Below are 20,800 nucleotides of genomic sequence, written 5' to 3' on the forward strand. Positions count from 1 at the left end.
ACCACTGAGCCATGAAGGGAACTACCTCCACTGTCCTGTTTGGGATAGATCTTAGACTGGTCCTGAGTGGAATGGTTAAAATTGAAATCACCTTTGTAGACTGAAACACAATGATCCCAGGGATGAGGACAAGGTCTCTATGTCCCCCCTCAGTCTGCCTCTCTATCTCTTTTGCTCCTTCTCTTCAATAATGTATCAAATAGTTTCAGAAGAGCCAAAGGAATTGAGTCTCCCAACAAATGAGATGTAGACATGACTGTGAAACTTGTTAACACTGTAAGTGGAGGAAGTTTTGAGGGTGGCATAGTTTCAGTGGTGACCAGAGCAATCCCTTTAAAGATTTCTATCAGTCCGTCTGACCAAGGAGGGCTTGAGAGCCTTATCATTTGGCTTGAGGACCCTGTGGCCAAGGGCAGTCATCTCTGGCTTTCAAATAGTGGTCAATTAAGAGCTGTAATTTAACCTACTCATGCCTTACTGTCTAGCAGCCACCTTTTCAACTATGGTGGTTCCACGAAGAACACAGAGCACATTTCCCTGTAATTAAAGTTCCAGCTGCATGGATCTGCTCATTAGAAAGTCAAAGAATCCTGAAGACTGGTTTTGCCGAGCCTTCCCTGCCCCCACCACATCCTATCTTGTTTCCTCCTCTTTCCCACCCTTTCTGATTTTTAATTCATCTCTGAAACTGCAGCAGAAAAACTGCACCGCGCCTCAGAGTCTCACTTCCTAACTAAATCCAGTGCTCCTTGAAGGCGTATCCTTTTTGTCTTAACACAGAGCCTTCAAACATGTTGGCAGGATTCATGGAAGTTCCCTTTGGCCATAATGATGCTGGTGAGACTATTACTTCCATGCAAATGAATCATGCCTCTTAAAGTCTTCAAGCCTACTTTAAATTGTGCTTAATCAATTCAAGGAGGGTGGATTTTATTTTTCAAGATACCACAAAACATGTATCCATATTTATAGCAAACAGTAAGCTTAAATATTCATTAGGCATCTCTCTTAACAAGTCAGTTGCATGGCTGAAATGGCTGGCTACCCACACTGAGCTTTATGGTAAGGAGTGGTTGAGATCTTGGGCTGTGCAGTGAGCACGTAGCAGGTCCACATCCTGGCTTTCAGTATTTATGGATAGTATGAAGATCAGCTAAATCTCTCTGCATTTACAACAGAGCCCTGTGTACACACGGAGTTATTGGCCAAATTTGATGAGTAGCACCTATAAAAGACTCAGAACGGTTTGTCCTTATTAAGGCCCAATAAACTTTAGTTACCACCCAGCTGATGATGGCACGATTCTTTCTAGTAGAGATACAAATAATGGGGTTTTATTTATTCGTCTTTTTTTTTTTAGGGCCACACCCTTGGCATATGGAGGTTCCCAGGCTAGGGGTCTTATCAGAGCTACAGCTGCCGGCCTACACCACAGCCACAGCAATGGCAGATCCTGAACCCACTAAGCGAGGCCAGGGATTGAACCCAAAACCTCATGGTTCTAGTCAGATTCATTTCCGCTGCGTCATGACGGGAGCTCCAATAATGGGGTTTTGGAAAGGGCAACTTCACTCTGTTTCCGCTATAGAAAAGGGACATGAAAATAACATCCAGAGATTGGTTTGTACCTGATTGCTATTTCCCTCTGTGCCTGATTTATCTAAATAAAAATCATACATTAACAAGGGGTGTGGCTGGTGGCTGTTTCTACAAACACCCTTGCAAGAACAGATAAGAGATTTTTTATTCTCGCTCTCAATCTCTCTTTTTTTTTTTATTTTCCTAAGGAGACACAGTTTTGGACTGGTAGCTTTAGTTAAAGGCATTTCTATGACAGGAACACAAAGGCAGGCTCACAGCCCATGATAAGAGCGCAACTCTCCCATTCTGCTGGTTAACACGCTAATACTGCTGGACGTGTCACGGAGGTACATTCATTCATATGATCACAACCATCTACCGAAGACACAGAAGAAAGACAATCAAAATGAGAGGTGAAGAGGATTTTCTGTGGCAACGCAATGTATTAACGGCAACTAGGAGACTGGAACCCACGTACCTGGACTCAACACAAGCTCTTTTTAGTTTCACATGAAATACTTATTCAGGAAAGGTAGTTAATTTTTTAAAATTCGAGTACAGGCAGGAAATACTTTGTAATACCAGGTGGTGGTGGTTTGCAGCAAAAGAGTCCCTGCCCAACAATATCTGCTTTGCCTGAGAACTTGTTAGTTGTATACATTCTTGGGGTCCATAGACCATCACAGAATACTGAGACCATCACAGAATACTGAGCAGAGCTCTCTGCACTTGGATCACTGAGCTCTTCAAATGGTTGGCCCTTATTTTCTAAGGGAATAAAAATGTAATTGACTTTAAATTCCATAACTAGAACAGGCTCGAGGACACAAAGAGAGCTGTTTGTAGTCGGGCAAAGAGTGAAAACAATGGCGAAGCCCTGAGTGAGCGGAGGAAACCCCCTATGGACCTCTTGACAGCTCTCCATTGAAATACTTCTCAAAGATCAGCAAACAGGTGCTCTGTGGTTTTTGTCCTGGAATCTGTGGATGCTGATCCCAGGACAGGGCCTGTGCTGAAGAGGTTGCCTATTTCATTTAATGATGCTTCTCTCTCCATCAATCTGACCTTAGCGTCATTAAGGTTTCAGGGAGCCATGGGAACGAAACAGACTATAAGCTTAGGTCACTAAGCTTGATTATAAACTAAAAGGACAGCAATTTGGCATGACAACGCTGTCAAAGGGCAGAGAGGTAGTCATTTTTTAAGACTGGAATGGGGAACACTTAAGGGGACTTTTCCCCTTAGCTCATGCATCCACGAAACCCCTAGCAAGAACTAATTGACAAGGGTGAGAAGAGCAAGAGCCCTTTCCCACTTCCTTCACCTTGCTTCCCCCAACAAAAGTAGGGTAGAGCAAGTGGGAGACAGGAGAAAGAATTTGCCATGGCTCTAAGAAAGATAATCTCTGCAATCTACTCAACTGCAGGTTGACTCCCCTTTGACTGATAATCATACATTATTATATTTTGTTTGCACATCTTTGTGAAATGGAGATCTACTTAGGATATGTCCTATCTTTGAAATAATTCTTTTTTTTTTTTTTTTTTTTTTTTGGTCTTTTTGTCCTTTTAGGGCCACATCCACGGCATATGGAGGTTCCCAGGCTAGGGATCGAATCGGAGCTGTAGCCACCAGCTTACGCCAGAGCCACAGCAACGTGGGATTTGAGCCGTGTCTGGGACCTACACCTCAGCTCATGGCAATGCCGGATCCTGAAACCACTAAGCGAGGCCAGGGATTGAATCTACAACCTCATGGTTCCTAGTCGCATTTGTTTCTGCTGTACCACGACGGGACCTCCTGAAATCAAAGCATATAACTTGCTTCCTTGAAACCGAATGGTCATGTGAATATCAGACAAGTAGCTATGTTGTGCACTAAGAGATGTGTGTAACTCCACACTTTTATCCACCCTTTGGGGCATGTGCACAAAAAATGTACTTTTGTCATTAGCATGTTGGTTTGTAGGTAGGAGGTAAAATAAATGGAGACATTGGGCTAAAAAGAATAAGGTGGATCTGAGAAAAGCATAAGGATTTTTGTGAGGATGGCATGACATTAGGAGGCAGTGGGAGAGAGGCACTTGGCCACCATGTGGATTCTTTTTTTTTTTTTTTTGCTTTTTAGGGCCGTACCCAAGGCATATGGAGGTTCCCAGGCTAGGGGTTGAATCGGAGCTACAGTTGCCAGACTACACAATGGCCACATGGGATCTGAGCTGCAGCTATGACCTATACCACAGCTCATGGCAGTGCCAGATCCTTAATCCATTGAGCAAGGCCAGGGATAGAACCCTCGTACTCAGGGATCCTAGTCAGGTTCCTTAACTGATGAGCCACGAAGGGAACTCACACCATGTGGATTTAGATTCGATGCCCCCTTCAATATAATTTAAGGTCAAGGTCCTGCTGAGAAAGACTCCTGGTCAAAGCTTTGCTAGTCCTCAGTCAGTAAGAGCCACCAGGGAACCTGCCACGTGTCCTGGTCCTCGCAGTGTGGCCATGGATGGGTTTTCCTAAAGCCATCTTGACTAAAGACCACCAAACTCTGCTCCCTTTCCTAAACCTTTAATACTGACATCACAGAGACTTCCCGTCGTGGCTCAGTGGTTAACGAATCCAACTAGGAACCATGAGGTTGCAGGTTCGATCCCTGCTCTCGCTCAGTGGGTTAAGGATCAGGCATGGCTGTGAACTGTGGTGTAGGTCAAAGACGTGGCTCAGATCCCACATTGTTGTGGCTCTGGCGTAGGCCGGTGGCTATAGCTCCGATTGGACCCCTAGCCTAGGAACCTCCATATGCCACGGGAAGTGGCCCTAGAAAAGGCAAAAAGACAAAAAAAAAAAAAAAATACTGACATCACATACTAAAACTTTGTACCATGGGGAGTATAGTTCATAACTTAACCCAATCAAAAGGAAAAATGCTATTGTATGTAAGAATGAGAAAATGCAACAAATCACTATGCAGTTTACATCTGCACTAATCAGAATGTCTATGCAATAACAAAGGCATTAGGTAAAAATGCAGGAATCAGATCTCTTGGTTAATTATTCCACATGATGCCAATCCATCAGTCGGATTGTTATACCCCTTGCCCACTGAATTAGCTAATTTTTTTTTTTGTCTTTTTGCCTTTTCTAGGGATGCTCCCACAGCATATGGAGGTTCCCAGGCTAGGGGTCGAATCAGAGCTGTAGCCACCGGCCTACGCCACAGCCACAGCAAGGCGGGATCTGAGCCACATCTGCAACCTACACCATAGCTCAAGGCAGCACCGGAGCCTTAACCCACTGAGCAAGAGCAGGTATCGAACCCTCAACCTCATGGTTCCTAGATGGATTCATTAACCACTGCGCCACGAAGGGAACTACTGAATTAGCTAATTTTTTGACAAAGCCAATTTAATTCTTTTGGCCGCAGAGATTCCTCTTCAGACTAATCAATAAAAATCCAGAAACTATCATTTTAAAGGTTAAACTGCTACGTGATTCAAAACTAAAGCATTTCAAAACAATTTCTCCCTCTAACTCTCCTTCCTTTTTATCCTGTGGACATAATGACTGTAGCATAATGCTATTTTTAAAAAAAATATATAATTCCTCCACTTTTGGGGAAAAAAGACATTGGAGTATCATGCTTCCATGATGGACTTAAGAAAGCAATGAAAAAAATCTGTAGGTTCCAATGATTATGCAATTTGAACTGTAAGTTAAATAAATCATGTTTTGTTTCCAAAGTAAAATGGAAAACAATGGATTAGGAAAGATATTTTCTTAATTGCATATACGTGAGTAATCACACACACACACACACACACACACACATTCACATCTCAGATATTTTAAGGAATTACTCACTTTAAAGAAAAAAAACAACAAGATCTTGAAATGTAAAAAAAAGCACACAGGCAGAACATCTACATAAGAGAAAACAAGAACAGGTTTAAAAATAAAAACAAAAACCAAACTGGGGAGTGGCTGACTTTGCCATTTGTCCTTTCCAGCCTCTTTAGAAAGGTCTTTCTCTGCCTATGATGGCCATCACCTAAATTCATATAAAAGCCTGGCATGGGTAGCTGAACAATTTATTTCCATTTCTCACCCACTAAATCTTGCTTTCATCATCCCAGTTTCTTCATTACGTTTACTCTTAGGCACATGTTCGGCATGGCATGTTTGATGTCCCATCTCACACATACGACCTTAGCTGGACCTGGCATGCCCTCCTTCAGATTCATATTCACCCTCTGCCCTTTGTATGGGATGGTGGGGGAGGGACCTTCTTGGCTACTGAATTCCTGCCTTGCGCTAAAGGAAATAATCCATCAACAGCCAAAGGGCCAGAAATCATGCACCAATAACCAAAGGAATCCATATTCACACCCAGGAGACAGTGTTTTCTTTAAGATGTTGCCAAATGTTTCATTTAATCATCAGTCTTCTTGGGCTTGGATGCAACTGAGACGCCCGGAGAATAGTGGTGAGCAACATTCAAACCCTGGTATACCTTGTGCAACTGTTTTGAAAGCAGGATGACCATATAGACTGATAATCATAATGACATGAGTCTGTGAGTCCACTACTGGAACTTATCCTAAGTAAATATTCAAAAGAAGAAAAACATTCTGCATGCAGTCTTGCTCTTTGCACAGTTATTTAAAATAGTAAGAAAAGGAAAAATGTAGAAATCCAACCATAAAGAACAAGTAGGCTCATGATGGTAACTCAACTAGATGGAATACTACTTAGTTATCAAAAAGGATCACTGTGCAATGATCATTCGCTATAACAAGAAAAATGCTTGTAATAAAAGACTAAACAGGAGTTCCCGTCATGGCACAGCAGAAACAAATCCGACTAGGAACCATGAGGTTGTGGGTTCAATCCATGGCCTCACTCAGTGGGTTAAGGATCCGGCGTTGCTGTGGCTGTGGCATAGGCCGGCAGCCATAGCTCTAATTTGACCCCTAGCCTGGGAACTTCCATGTGCCGAGAGTGCTGCCCTAAAAAAGCAAAAACAAACAAACAAACAAAAAAACTAAACACAAAAACTGAATAAGAATTCAAGTTCAAAGTGATTATAGTTATATAATGTGTGTGTGTGTGTGTGTGTGTGTGTGTGTACACAATGCATATGCTATAGAGCCTCATTAATCATTGATTCCATATTTGCAAATTCGCCTCTCCCACAAAGTATCTGTAACCCCTCCAATCAATACTTGAGGTGCTTTCGTAGTCATTCACAGGCATGTGCAGAGCAGTGAAAATTTTGGGTCATCTGATGAGCATGTTCCCAGTTAAGGTGGAAAAAGGCTACCTTCTGCCTTCTTGCTTTAGTTCTCGCACTGTAAATAAGCTTCCTTTTCACTGTCTGTTGAGTGCCGTGTTTTTTGCACTTTTATGATTTTCGTTGGTGATTTCACTTGCAGATAAAATGACCTGCAAATATAACGCTGAAGTGCTGTTTACTGTTCCTCGGGGCAAGAAGTATGTGACATACCTTACAGGGAAAAAATGTGTGCAGGATAAGCTGCCTTCGGGCATGAGTTATAGTCCTGTTGGCCATGAGTTCAATGTTAACGGATTGACAATATGTATTAAACAAGGTGTCTTTAAACAGAAACACACATAAAACATGGGTATGTATTGTTCAGCTGACAAAAATGTCATGACCAGAGGTTCCCAGGAACCTACCCTGTATCCCCCCTGGGAGCAAAGGTTCAGTATTTACTAACTCAGTACTTGCAGAACATAACTATTGCTAATAAAAAGAACTGAATGTATACATCAACCATATATATAAAATACAAACCTACACATATTGCACATGCAACATAAGAGATAAGCATGTACAGATACACATATGGATAAGTATGTGGACTTAGGGATATTTTTCTCTTAATATGTTAAAGATGTTTTTATAACACTGCTCTTACCATGAAAACATTTAAAATGGACTGAAGCCAAAGAACCCCTACTGACTGATAACAGAGTTCTCTGGTCACATGTACAGGTTTCTTCGAATCAGTGCCTGACAGCCTCTGTCAAAGCACGTTGGCCACCATGGGTCCTTCATGCTCATCTCCTAGACCTGTGGCCTGAACTCAATGTTTTAGTGAGTTCCACTAAGCAGTAAGAATAATCTCCGGCCTTGCATGAATGTATACATTAAAAGCTTGCAGTAACTTTCCCAGGGAGATATTCTGATTCTCTTAGGTCTCCATCATCGCAGTCATCAGAGCACCTGTTCTAAAACATTAGCTGGTGCTCTGTGCCAGTTTTCTCTTCCAAAATTCCTAAATTGAACCCTAATCCCCAAGGGGATGGTATTAAGAGGTGGGAGCTTTGGGAGACAGTTAGAATTTGATGCAGCCATGAGTGCGGGGCCCTCATGATAGGATTAATGCCCTTATAAAAAGAGGAGGCAACACAAAACACCTCTCTCTTTCTCTCTTTCTCTTTATCTCTGTGTTCATATGCCAAGGAAGGCCATGTGAAGACATAACCCACACCAGTGAGCTGAGTGTGCTGGCACCCTGACCTTCAGACTGTGAGAAATAAGTTCCCTTCGTTTACGCCACCTGGTCTGTGGCATTTTGTCAGGATACCTGGAGCTGATTCATGCACTTGGGTTCAGTCCCCTTGACCTCAGGCTTCCCGTGGGTTCAGAGGGCAGGATATTGCATGTGGAGGCATTACAGGCTGGCTACACCCTTCTACCAAAAGTCACAGCTCCAGCCAGGTGGCCCTCTCCAGGTAGCTATCCTTCCTGGATTCAGGTAACTACTCCTTCCTCCTGTCATTTCAGACCAAAAGGCAATAGGGTCGTACACTTGTGATGTCCCTCAAGCCTATCCACATAAATCTACCCACATAAATCGTCCTTTTATTCGAATGTTTCTATTACTCAATTTCAGTTTGTTACCTATTTCTTATCTGAGCTCTGACAGGATCCAACAAAACATGGGAATTGCTAAAAAGATTGTTTTAAAAATATATATATATATATAATTCCAAACATTGTTTCAGGGAGTTCTCATCATGGCTCAGTGGTAACAGACCCAATTCGTAGCCATGAAGACTTGGTTCCATTGCTGGCCTCACTCAGTGGGTTAAGGATCCGGCGTTGCTGTGAGCTGTGGTGTAGATTGCAGACTCGATTCGGATCCTGATTGCTGGGCTGTGGTGGAGGCTGGCAACTGCAGCTCCAATTGGACCCCTCGTCTGGGAACCTCCATATGCTGTGGGTGCGGCCCTAAAAAGACAAAACAAAAACAATAAATAATAAATACACCATTATTTCACTGATAAAGAGGCTGAGACCCAAGAACTCCCAATTAACTGGTAATAACTCCTCAGAGTCGCCTGAGTCACCACGAATGGGATCACACAGGACAGTGGCTGCTGCATTGCTTATAGTAGTTGGCTTGTGATGACAACGCCAGGGTGATGGTAAGAAACGAAATCTCTTTTGGGCTTTCTAGAGCTCAGCTTATTCCTATTACATTTTTCTTCCCATACTCTGTGAGCCAGGCCTTCCTTCATCTCTGGTTCCATTTTCAGTTGGTTCCACTCGCTGAAAAGTCTCCATTGTTCTCGGGGTCAGGAAACACGGGCAGGGGGAGAGCTTGTTGAGAAGTCATTGCCTAGCAACCCATCTTCCTTATTCCAAGGACAGAGGCTATTTGCATTTTGGGAAAGAGAAAAAAGCTCCCCTTCTCATGAGTCCTGGGCTAAGAATGTCTTGCTGACCGTTCCTTAAGGGAACCTTCCTTCCTCTGAGAGCTTCCCCTGGGTGGCCTTTCTTTGCCTGCTGCCGCTGTGCGTATCCCCCTTGGGGTGGGTGCCATCTTCCAAGGTGTCCCCAGAGCTGCCTAGGGCAATGAGTGCCTCTGGCACCGCCAAGCTGCAGCCCCGGGTGGGAGAGGCAGGCAGCACCGGGCTGGGGCTCAGAACATCCTGATCTCATTCCAGTGGATGTTGCTTTCCCACACTTCTTTCCTTTGGTAAAGCTTTCTTTCTTGGAAATGTGCCCCACCCAGGGGATGTGTTTTTAACCCCAACCTGCCAGCGAGTTCCTTGAACTTGCTTAGGGGAGGATGAAGCCGGCAGGGACATGGAAAGGGGAGGCGCCACGTCCTCCACTCAAAAGCTCTTAGCCAACCTCCAGGAGGAGGGAACCAAGGGAAGAGAAACTGGTCTTCTCCTCATTTGAGAAACTGAGCTGGGTTTATAGATGGAAAAGTCATCCTTCCCAACTAGAGACCTCCTACCAAACACATCACATTCTTCATCCTGCTAGGTCTTCAAGCTGAAGGGATAAAGGATGGTTGTCTCATAAGTGAGATGTGAAGAGTGATGAGATTGGAATCTGCCTTGTTTTATGCCTTAAAGAGGTAAAGAAAATCTGGCTTCAGGTTGGGCAAGACCTTGCATCTTCTGCAGCTCAGAAATGCCATCTATAAGAACTGAGGTCTTGAAGAATTACCTTGACACCTGTTGACAATGTTTAACTTATTTGAACAGCGCACAAGGCATGTACCTTGGGGTGTACCATTTCCTGAAAACCATCTCATGTCTGTGGCTATGTTGGTTCCTGGGCCTCTCTGAGATAATCCTCTTGGGGAGAAGCCCTGGCTATCCACAGATCATGCTAATCTACAACACGATAGCAGATATGGCTGGTATGAAGAGAAATGTCAGGTTTTCCATAACTTCGCATTCCTCTGTCCATTTTATGCATTTCCTTGCATACATCCAACCCAAGACAAAGAAGCCATGCAAGTCTGCATAAGGCTAATAAATAAAGAAACTTTTTTGACCACTAGAGGGATATTCCTCCAAGAGAGAAAAGGTAGAAGAAAATACCACCTAATCAATCCTCTTATCTGTAAGGCCAGGAGATGAATGCATCCAGAAGAAAATCCTGAATGATTCATGGGAGTTGATCTATGAGAAGAAAACAAAGAAACACATTGAAAAAAAAAAAAGAGCGCTCACCAAAAATTTACCTCCTGTGCAAGAACCTAAGTGCAGCTTTGTTTATATTTATTTTCATCAGACTTGTAAGTTCTCGAAGACTTGATCTCAAGTCTTCTCTGTGCAGAAAATATTCAATTCAGTGGAAGTGACTTGAGCTTAGAATGCTAGGGCTAGGAAGACGATAGAAGTCATCTGACTCATCTCCCTCATTTCACAATCGAGGCCCACACACAGAGGCCCAAGGAGGTTGGTTCGGCTTTGCCCAGATGACATGCAGACCACACAGGTGGTACTGAATGCACAGAAATTACTCATGACACTGGGTTCTTGTAACCAGAAGCAGCTGACTTGGTTAATAATGGGAATACTATGCTTGTTAGCAAGCCAATTTTGCTTCTCATCTGAAAGGGTTTTGAGGTACATAACGTTTGGGAATGAAAAACCCAGAATGTAAAGAAAGGGGTTGACAACTAGTATCCATGAGGATGTGGGTTCGCTCCCTGGCTACGTTCAGTGGGTTAAGGATCCAGCAATGCCGCAAGCTGCAGTGTAGTTTGCAGATGTGGCTCAGATCTGGTGTTGCCATGGTTGTGGTGTAGGCTGGCAGCTGAAGCTCCAATTTGACCCCTAGCCTGGGAACTTCCATATATTGTAGTTGTGGCCATAAAAAGGAAAAAAAAAAAAAAAGCAAACAAACAAAAAAAGAAAGGGGTTAAAATAGGTCACCATATTCCTATTTTCTCATTCATTGCACTGGGAGTATTTTGGACACACTGGGTATTTTACCACTGGATGGGCCACTAAGGAAGATGGTTACAGCAAGGGTGTCCTCGGGGAAATGTCCTCTCTACTGCCAAGTTGGTGAGTTTTGCTGAGAGTCTAGAGAATAGCAATGCAGTCGTCTGGTAAAAAGTTTAATCCAACATTCTCTGGGTTTCTCAGGGATCTGCTTACCATGCTCCCTTTTTTTCTCTTTAACTACTGCCACTTCATTATTCACTTTATTCACTTTGTTATTCAGTTGTGCTTCCAAGCTGTGAACATTCGGGCATTCTCTTTTCTGTGACATGGAGAGACTTTGGGCATGATCTTAACACTATTTAATACTTATGTCATAAGTATAATGAGATACCGAGCCTCAGACTTTTTAGAATAGTCCATGCACACATAATCGATGCCCTTGAAAGCTCAGCTGAAGGTTGGCAAGTTTGTTTCTGGTTTTCGTCTTTTTTAGGGTTGCACCCAGGGCATGTGCAAGTCCCAGGCTAGGGGTCCAATCAAAGCGTTAGCCACTACCTACACCACAGTCGCAGCAACTCGGGGTCTGAGCTGCATCTGAGACCTACACCACAGTTCATGGCAATGCCAGATCCTTAACCCACTGAGCGAGGCCAGGGATAAAACCCACAACCTCATGGTTACTAGTCAGGCTCGTTTTAATGACTGAGCCACAATGGGAACTCCAAAGGTTGGCAAGTTTGAAAGAGGCAAGGCGAGTGTAGACAGAGGGCTTACTGGAGACTGCTGAGTGAGTCGGAACCATAGTTGATTCTGGCAGTAAAGAGTTTCATAAATTTCTCCCTTTATCAAGTCATATCCTTTTTGTATGAGCTCAAATAATTGCTATAAATGAGAAATATGGCCACTGATTTTGATTGTCAGGATAAACCCTTGAATTCTTTGAGTTCTAAAGAACTTAAGAAGTTTTCTACCTCACATACATTCTTAAGACAACACACCGAACATAAAAGTCACATAAAAATGCATCAGATCAGGATGAATTTACTACAAGTTAGTACATTTATGTATTAGAAATCATGCCACAAAGACAGGAAAGTTTTGCTGTTTCTCAGTGTGTTAAAATCATATATACACCCATCTGAGACTCCCAGCTTCCCTTAGTTTTTTCCTAAGGGTTAAAATGCACTTAGGAGTCATAGTTATATTCATGGTTATAACACCCACAAGCAGATAACCTTCAAATAAAGGGTTTATAGAACTAATCATGGAAGACCCTCCACCAAATCAGTGGGTTCTACAGAACACAGTTTACAAAACCCTGAGCCCTTTTCCACAGCATCGTGGAAGGTGGAAGCCTGTGCTTAGACACTTCCTTCAAGAGCCAAGGAGCTCATCTCTTGACAAGGTGGTTTATGTCCCAATTCTCCCACTCGGGCAGGTCCTCTTTACCATGGGGGCCAAATCTGTCTCATGAAACGATCCCCCCAACCATCCCCGTTCTGGCTCCTGGAAGTTCTGTGCTCATCTTTGGGGCAGAAGACAGCTGCTGAGTTTACATCTAGGTCTTCCTTTCTCTTGCCCCATGCTCCCCATTTCCTCATTGGCCCATCCTACGGCATGGCCCCAGCCTCTGTGCTCACCCTCCTCAGTGTGTTCTCTTGCTTGTTAGAGCAAGAAATATACACCCTAGAAATAGAGTCGACTTGGAGTTCCCGTCGTGGCGCAGTGGTTAACGAATCTGACTAGGAACCATGAGGTTCTGGGTTCGATCCCTGGCCTTGCTCAGTGGATTAAGGATCTGGCATTGCTGTGAGCTGTGGTGTGGGTCGAAGACGCGGCTCAAATCCCGAGTTGCTGTGGCTCTGGCGTAGGTCGGTGGCTACAGCTCTCATTAGACCCCAAGCCTGGGAACCTCCACATGCCGCGGGAGCAGCTCAAGAAAAGGCAAAAACAAAAAAAAAAAAGACCAAAAAAAAAAAAAAAAAGAAAAAGAAAAAGAAACAGCGTCGGCTTAAAATTACCTCTATGTCAACATGTACCAACCGAGTCCATTGCTCTCTGCCCAACCAGGGGAATGATGCCACTGTCTGTCCAGTTATGCAGTCAGACATCCAATCTATTTCACACCCTTGACTTCCTAGGCTTGGCACTTTCCATACCCATGCCACCACTAAGCCCTACAATTCTGCTTTTTTTTTTTTTTTTTTTTTTTTTTTTTTTTTTTGTCTTTTCTAGGATAGCCCTCACGGCATATGGAGGTTCCCAGGCTAGGGGTCAAATTGGAGCTGTAGCCGCTGGCCTACGCCAGAGCCACAGCAATGCGGGATCCAAGCCACGTCTGAGACCCACACCACAGCTCACGGCCACGCTGGATCCTTAACCCACTGAGCGAGGCCAGGGATCGAACCCTCAACCTTATGGTTCCTATTGGGATTTGTTAACCACTGAGCCATGACGGGAACTCCCCCAGACTGAATTTTAATAGCAACTCTTTAAAGATGGTTTCAAAGCCCTTGGCAAAGGAAGCACTGATGACCAGGAGCAAAGACAGGTTCATCAAGATTAAGTCATAGCTGGTGATCATCCAGTTCCTGTTAGGTGACCTTAGGAGATGGGAGATGGGAGAATGTCATGAGCATGAAGTGTATTATTTCATCAAGACCCTTGGCAAAGACCCCGGCAGTATCCTTGACAGGTAGAGAAATGCAGGTTAAACTCGCAGCTACTCAAACACCAGCATGTGCATCCCCAGCTTAACGGTGCCCTGGGCAGGGCCGATTCATTCCAATGTTATTTATTTTTGAGGTGTTCTCTTTTATTTTATTTATTCATTTATTTTTGTCTTTTTGCCATTTCTTGGGCCGCTCTTGTGGCATATGGAGGTTCCCAGGCTAGGGGTCTAATCGGAGCTATAGCCACTGACATACACCAGAGCCACAGCAACGTGGGATCCGAGCCACGTCTGCAACCTACACCACAGCTCATGGAAACGCTGGATCCTTAACCCGCTGAGCAAGGCCAGGGATCGAACCCGCAACCTCATGGTTCCTAGTCAGATTCATGAACCACTGCACCATGATGGGAACTCCCTGAGGTGTTCTCTTTTAAAATGTGCATGTATAATTATAATAATGATAACTGACACCTAAAATACCCACTATGAGGCAGGCACAGTTTAAAGTGTGTTTAATCCTTACAACAGCAATTTGGAAAGGTGTTATATGGTTGGGGCCATTTAACAGTTGAAGAGATTGAGTATTGAGAGGTTAAGTAACTGGCTCAAGATCACAGAGTTGGTAAGAGGCCGAGCTGGAATTTGAACTCAGGAAACCTGGCCCAGCATGGAAGCTCTTTATACTAACCCCAACCCCAACCCTACGTCTTTCTTCAGAGGGTCTAGAATGTTCTCAGGCAGCAGGACTTGACTGTACCTGACTGATGACCATTTCTGCGTTATTCTGCAATGTACTCAAGGAAGGGTTTTCTACCTGTAACACACAGGCCCTCGAGGGATCCATGGATAGAATCCACATAAACATGGTTTGCACCTAATTTTCACTAACCCCGCAACAAGTCAGCGTTTCCAATGATTAATACCACAACAAACCAGAGTAGATCAGTAGCATATGTGAAGCTGTCGCCCATAGAAAGCAGATATTTTCATATTACATTGTTGTTGTTGCAGAGATCTCAAAACATCATTTATGCTCCTCACTTTGAAATTACAGGGGTTATTAGATCTGCCACCACATCTCATTACCGAATGTTTCAGCAAAAACACGTGCGTTATTATGTCACATTTCAAACATGTTCTAACCGTAATGCAATGCAACTCCTGTAATGCAGTACAGTGCTCCTTTTTAGTCTTGTGTGTATTTCATTTTATGCCTTTAAAGCCTTATTGGGGGAAGGAGTTCCCTAGCCTTCACCACACTGCTAAAGGGCAGAGCTATTTGACGCTATGGAAGTCAAGTCGTGCTGCAGTGCGTGTGGTTTAGGCCATGATGACTTCCCTCTATGACTTGTGTTTCACGCTCAAGCCAATAGTTAGGACTCATAATAGCTGACAAAAGGGAAGCAGGTGCTGGACCAACCACAGAGAGACACAAGAAGCCTGTCATCCAGAATATACGATGTGCTCTCTGGGAGTTCCCGTTGTAGTGCAGTGGAAAGGAATCTGACTCTCATCCATGAGGTTGCAGGTTTGATCCCTGGCCTTGCTCAGTGCATCAGAGAATCCGACATTGCCGTGAGCTGCAGTGTAGGTCACAGACTCAGCTTGGATCCTGCGTTGCTGTGGCGGTGGTGTAGGCCGGCAGCTGCAGCTCCAGTTCGACCCCTAGCCTGGGAACCTCCATGTGTCATGGGTGTGGCCCTAAAAAAGGAAAAAAAAAAAGTGCCTTATGAAAATCATGGACATGGAGAACAGACCTGAGGTTTCCAAGGGGGAGGGGGATTGGGAATTTGGGGTTCGCAGATGCAAACTATTGCCTTTGGGATAGATTAGCAATGAGATCCTGCTGTGTAGCACTGGGAACGATGTCTAGTCACTTATGATGGAGCATGATAATGTGAGAAAAAAAGAATGTATACATGTATGTGTAACTAGGTCACCTTGCTGTACAGTAGAAAATTGACAGAACACTGAAACCAACTATAATGGAAAAAATAAAAATCATTATTATTATTACTTTTTTAAAAAGTGCTTTCCGTGATGACAGCTAAAGTTGCCTTTCAGGATAGAGGGGAAGAAACAGAGTGCAGATCAACAGGCAGAGAGGGTCAAGGAAGTCCTGCGACTTTCCCAAGACCTCAGAAACATCACTCTAGCCTGGGAGAGGTGTCGAAGAATGGCTGGAGAACACTCGTGGGAGGTACGCCATCAACACAGGAGGCAAGAACTAAAGGAAAGAGTGATGGCCTATGTCCGTGCCCCAAGGCGACACCCTGAGATCACCCCATAAAGAGCTGGCTGCTTATACTTCTAGGAACCCCTCCCAGATTCAGAGATGTTTATCTAAAGAGACCATTCCTCCAAACTCAGAAGGTAGAGCCCAACATATGTCACAGGATTCTGCAGTGTCCTGTTCACAGAGGACTAACTCAGGCATTTCCTCCACACCTTCCATGGTGGCTTCATGTCAGCACCAAGGAGCAGGCAGAACGGACTTTTTCACTGTTTCATTAGATGGTACATGAGGGGAGTTCCCATCGTGGCTCAGTGGGAATGAATCTGACCAGCATCCATTAGGTTGAGGGTTGGATCCCTGGCCTCGCTCAGTGGGTCAGGGGATCCAGCGTTGCTGGGAGCTGTGGTATAGGTCGCAGACGTGGCTCAGATCTGGAGTTGCTGTGGCTGTGGCGTAGGGCATCGGCTACAACTCTAAGTCAACCCTAGCCTGGGAACCTCCGTGAGCCACGAGAGTGGCCCTAAAAAGACCAAAAAAAAAAAAAAAAAAAAAAAAAAAGGACAGTGAGGTCAGAGAAGTGAAATGAGTTCTCAAAGCCACACACCACATACATACTGCAAGTGAGAATGGATCCGGCTCTGTTCTGTCTGCTGGTTCCATGTTTTGTGGGGCCTTTTTTTTTTTTTTTTTGCTTTTTAGGGCTGCACCTGTGGCATATGGAGGGTCCCAGGCTAGGGGTCAAATCAGAGCTGTAGCCGCCGGCCTATGCCACAGCCATAGCAATGCAGGATCCGAGCCACATCTGTGACCTACACCACAGCTCATGGCAACACCGGATCCTTAACCCACTGAATGAGCCGGGATTGAACCCACACCTCATGGATCCTGGTTGGGGTCATTATCGCTGAGCCAGGAGAGGAGCTCCTCTTTGTCTGTGTTGTTCAAAATGGCTGAGAAGGTGACATGTCAAGCTGCGATAGAAAAGGATGACAATACATGTCAAGTCTTCCTTACAAGACACAACATCCACCCTCTAAGACATCCACGGGGATTTTTTTAAGATCACATCTGTTTCCTACAATGAAACTGAATGGTTTTCCAGAAGAAACTCACCACTGGCCCTAAAGAGCTGGGAAGAATTCAAACACCGACGGTAGCCCCGGTAGCCTGAAAGCCCTGAGGGGGATGAAAATGCTGATATTGGAATTAACTCACTGTGCAACTTCACCTTGGAGTTAAATTCTCCCTCCGGGCCCTGAAACGTGGGCCACCGATCTCATCCTCCTCTGCCCTCGCAAAAGGTTTCTGTGCTCCTGCGGATTCTGAGGCAGGAGCCTCCAAGCCTCCTCAGCCTCCGCTGCCGTATTCCCGTCATCCGCAGCATGTGAATGAACCAAATTAACTCTGGGGCTGAGGGCGTGGGCCACACCACCGTCAAAGGAGCCCAGCGTCATGCTCTCCACCCCCTTAGGAGATGGCTGTGCTGTCGTAGGGCTGTGAGGGAGGAAGCCAGCCTGGAAATGCCATGTAGGGAAGAAACTGTTCCATTTCGGTGTTAGGATTCTAAAATAGCTGCTAATAAAAAGCCTTCATACTGTGACACTTCAATACAGACACCCACAAGGATACCTTGACAAGCTGTTTGACGGACTCCTCACAAGCCGTTTCTTGCTTTTCCTGCGCAGGGCCCCCACCCATCACCCACACGGATATACAACCTTGCAGTGACAGGGAAGGCCAGCAGGGGTCTGCCTAGACTGCGGGACCAGCCCGGGAGCCTGGGTGCCTCCCAGGAGGGAGGTGTCCCTGCTCGGATGTTGGCGTGTCCAGGTGCATGTCACAGCGCATGGAACCTGCTGCGTCTTCTGTCTGTCTGCCTCTCCTCCTCTTGCCTTTGTCAATACTTCCTCAGACAGGGAGCCATGCTCACCTCCTAGGACGAGCCTCAGCGAATATTTCATTTACCAATTCAGAAATGCCATACTTCAGTGAATCCGGGCTCTAAAGATAAGCAGAGTAGGATGGGACTGCATGATGGTAATTAAAATTTGAAGAGGTTTTTTTTTTTTTTTTTTTTTTCCCATCCCACTGGAAGTCCTAAAAATCTATTAATTACCAGAGCACTATCTCCATCAGGAAAGTAATGGGTCAAGTTGGAGAGAATTTTTAACAGCACCTATTCTATTTTTGAAGCTTGATAATAATTAAGATCTTTTTATATGGGTGCTATTTGAATCTTAGCACCGATGAGACCATGTTAGCTACTTTCCGTAAATGCTGTTGAGAAGGACCCGTATGAGTCTTTTTTTTTTCTTTTTTTTTTTGTGAAAGTTCCCAGGCTAGGGGGTTGAATCAGAGCTGTAGCTGCCGGCCTATACCACAGTCACAGCAATGCCAGATCTGAGCCGAGTCTGTGACCTATACCACAGCTTACTGCAATGCCGGATCTTTCACCCACTAAGCGAGGCCAGGGGTTGAACCTGCATCCTCATGGATATTAGCTGGGCTTGTTAACCACTGAGTCATGACAGGAATTCCTAATTCTATACTGGCTGTACGTCAACTCACCTAAGAAGCTTTTTAAAAATACAAATTCAGTCCCACTCTTGGGCATATATCTGGACAAAACTTTCCTTGAAAAAGACACATGCACCTGTATGTTCACTGCAGCACTGTTCACAATAGCCAAGACATGGAAACAACCTAAATGTCCATCGACAGATGGATGCATTAAGAAGACGTGGTATATATACCCAACGGAATACTACTCAGCCATTAAAAAGAACAAAATAATGCCATTTGAAGCAACATGGATGGAACTAGAGACTCTCATACTAAGTGAAGTAAGTCAGAAAGACAAATACCATATGATATCACTTATATCTGGAATCTAATATGCAGCACACATGAACCTTTCCACAGAAAAGAAAATCATAGCCTTGGAGAAAAGACTTGTGGTTGCCAAGGGGGAGGGGGAGGGAGTAGGATGGATTGGGAATTTGGGGTTCATAGATGCAAAGTATAGCCTTTGGAATGGATTAGCAATGAGATCCTGCTGTATAGCACTCGGAACTGTAGCTAGTCACTTATGATGCAGCATGATAATGTGAGAAAAAAGAATGTACATACGTATGTGTGCCTGGGTCACCTTGCTATACAGTAGAAAATTGACGGAATACTGTAAACCAGCTATAATGGAAAAAAAAATCATTATAAAAAATACAAATTCACAATTCTCATCTTCAGAGATGCTGAATCAGTATATCAAAGGCAAGGTGCAGTAATCAAGACTTTGAAGAAAGCACTTTGCTATTCAGATATATGGACTAGCTTGGGAGGCTATATAGTGGGGAACACGACGGAACCAGGTAAGGAAACTCTGCAATGCCTTTACTTGTGTGAAAAGAACTTGTCTCACAGGTGGATATCACAAAGCAACTTTATGTTTGACAATCTTTTTAGTAGAGCCCAATTTGGAGTTTTATTTATTTATTTATTTTTTTAATTTGCTAAGTAGAATTCTTCAGGTTTTAGGCCTGTACTAAGTTCCTGTGACCATTGGTGGAACTGTCACCAAGAGATCCTGCAACTATGTACAGGGACCAATTCCAGAGTTTTTTACATCTTCACATGTACACAGGATGAGGTTAGATTGTCATCCCAATCTCCTCTAGTTGTCTAATTTTTATTTATTTATTTATTTTTGTCTTTTTGCCATTTCTTGGGCTGCTTCCATGGCATATGGAGGTTCCCAGGCTAAGGGTCTAATCGGAGCTCTAGCCGTCGGCCTAGGCCAGAGCCACAGCGACGAAGGATCCGAGCCACGTCTGCAACCTACTCCACAGCTCATCGCAACGCTGATCCTTAACCCACTGAGCAAGGCCAGGGATCGAACCCGAAACTTCATGGTTCCTAGTCGGATTCGTTAACCACTGAGCCATGACGGGAACGCCTGTATAATTTTTAAAATCTGGACAAATAGACCGAAGAGGAATGTGAACTTTCTGCCAGAGGAAAGAATTCTAAGAAAGTTTTATGGAGGGTTGAGAGATGGAGGTCAAATCCAACTTGTACTCAGGAGCTATTTCTATCCTGAAGATCCACTATGGTGGATAGCATTTTCATTCTTAAAGACTTCCATGGAGAAGAGAATACAGTCTTTCTTGGACCTTCCTTTTAGGCAATTATCATAATCAGTAAAAACCCAATAAGTGCCTAGCTCTATGTGAGGCATTTGGGAAGTCAATAACAGAAGAGGCACATTCTAGCAGTTTTCTTTTGGTGCAATGGGTTAAGGCTTTGACATGGTCAGTGCAGCGGCTTGGGTTGCTGCTGTGGTGTGGGTTCGATCCCTGGCCGGGGAATCTCCACATGCTGTAGGAACAGCCAAAAAAAGAGGCACAGTCTGCCCAAGAAGCACTTGTAATGAGGTCACCTAGTCTTAACTATAACTCTATCATCTGCAATAGTTGCTAATTTTAACAACGCCTTCATCTGTTATTCCTCTTTTAAGACCCAAGTCAAATCATATTTCTACCAGAGAACTTACCAGATTTCATCCCACATCCCAATAAAAACCTACTT

General features: G+C 44.3%; 1 protein-coding gene across 6 annotated transcripts in view; it reads right to left on the reverse strand.

Moving 5' to 3' along the window:
- The window catches only part of NTRK2 (neurotrophic receptor tyrosine kinase 2), a 399,889-nt gene that overhangs the window by 45,712 nt on the left and 333,377 nt on the right, over window positions 1-20,800 (reverse strand). The window lies entirely within an intron of this gene.

The sequence above is a fragment of the Sus scrofa genome, chromosome 10, assembly GCF_000003025.6.
Source record: "Sus scrofa isolate TJ Tabasco breed Duroc chromosome 10, Sscrofa11.1, whole genome shotgun sequence".
Lineage (NCBI taxonomy): Eukaryota > Metazoa > Chordata > Mammalia > Artiodactyla > Suidae > Sus > Sus scrofa.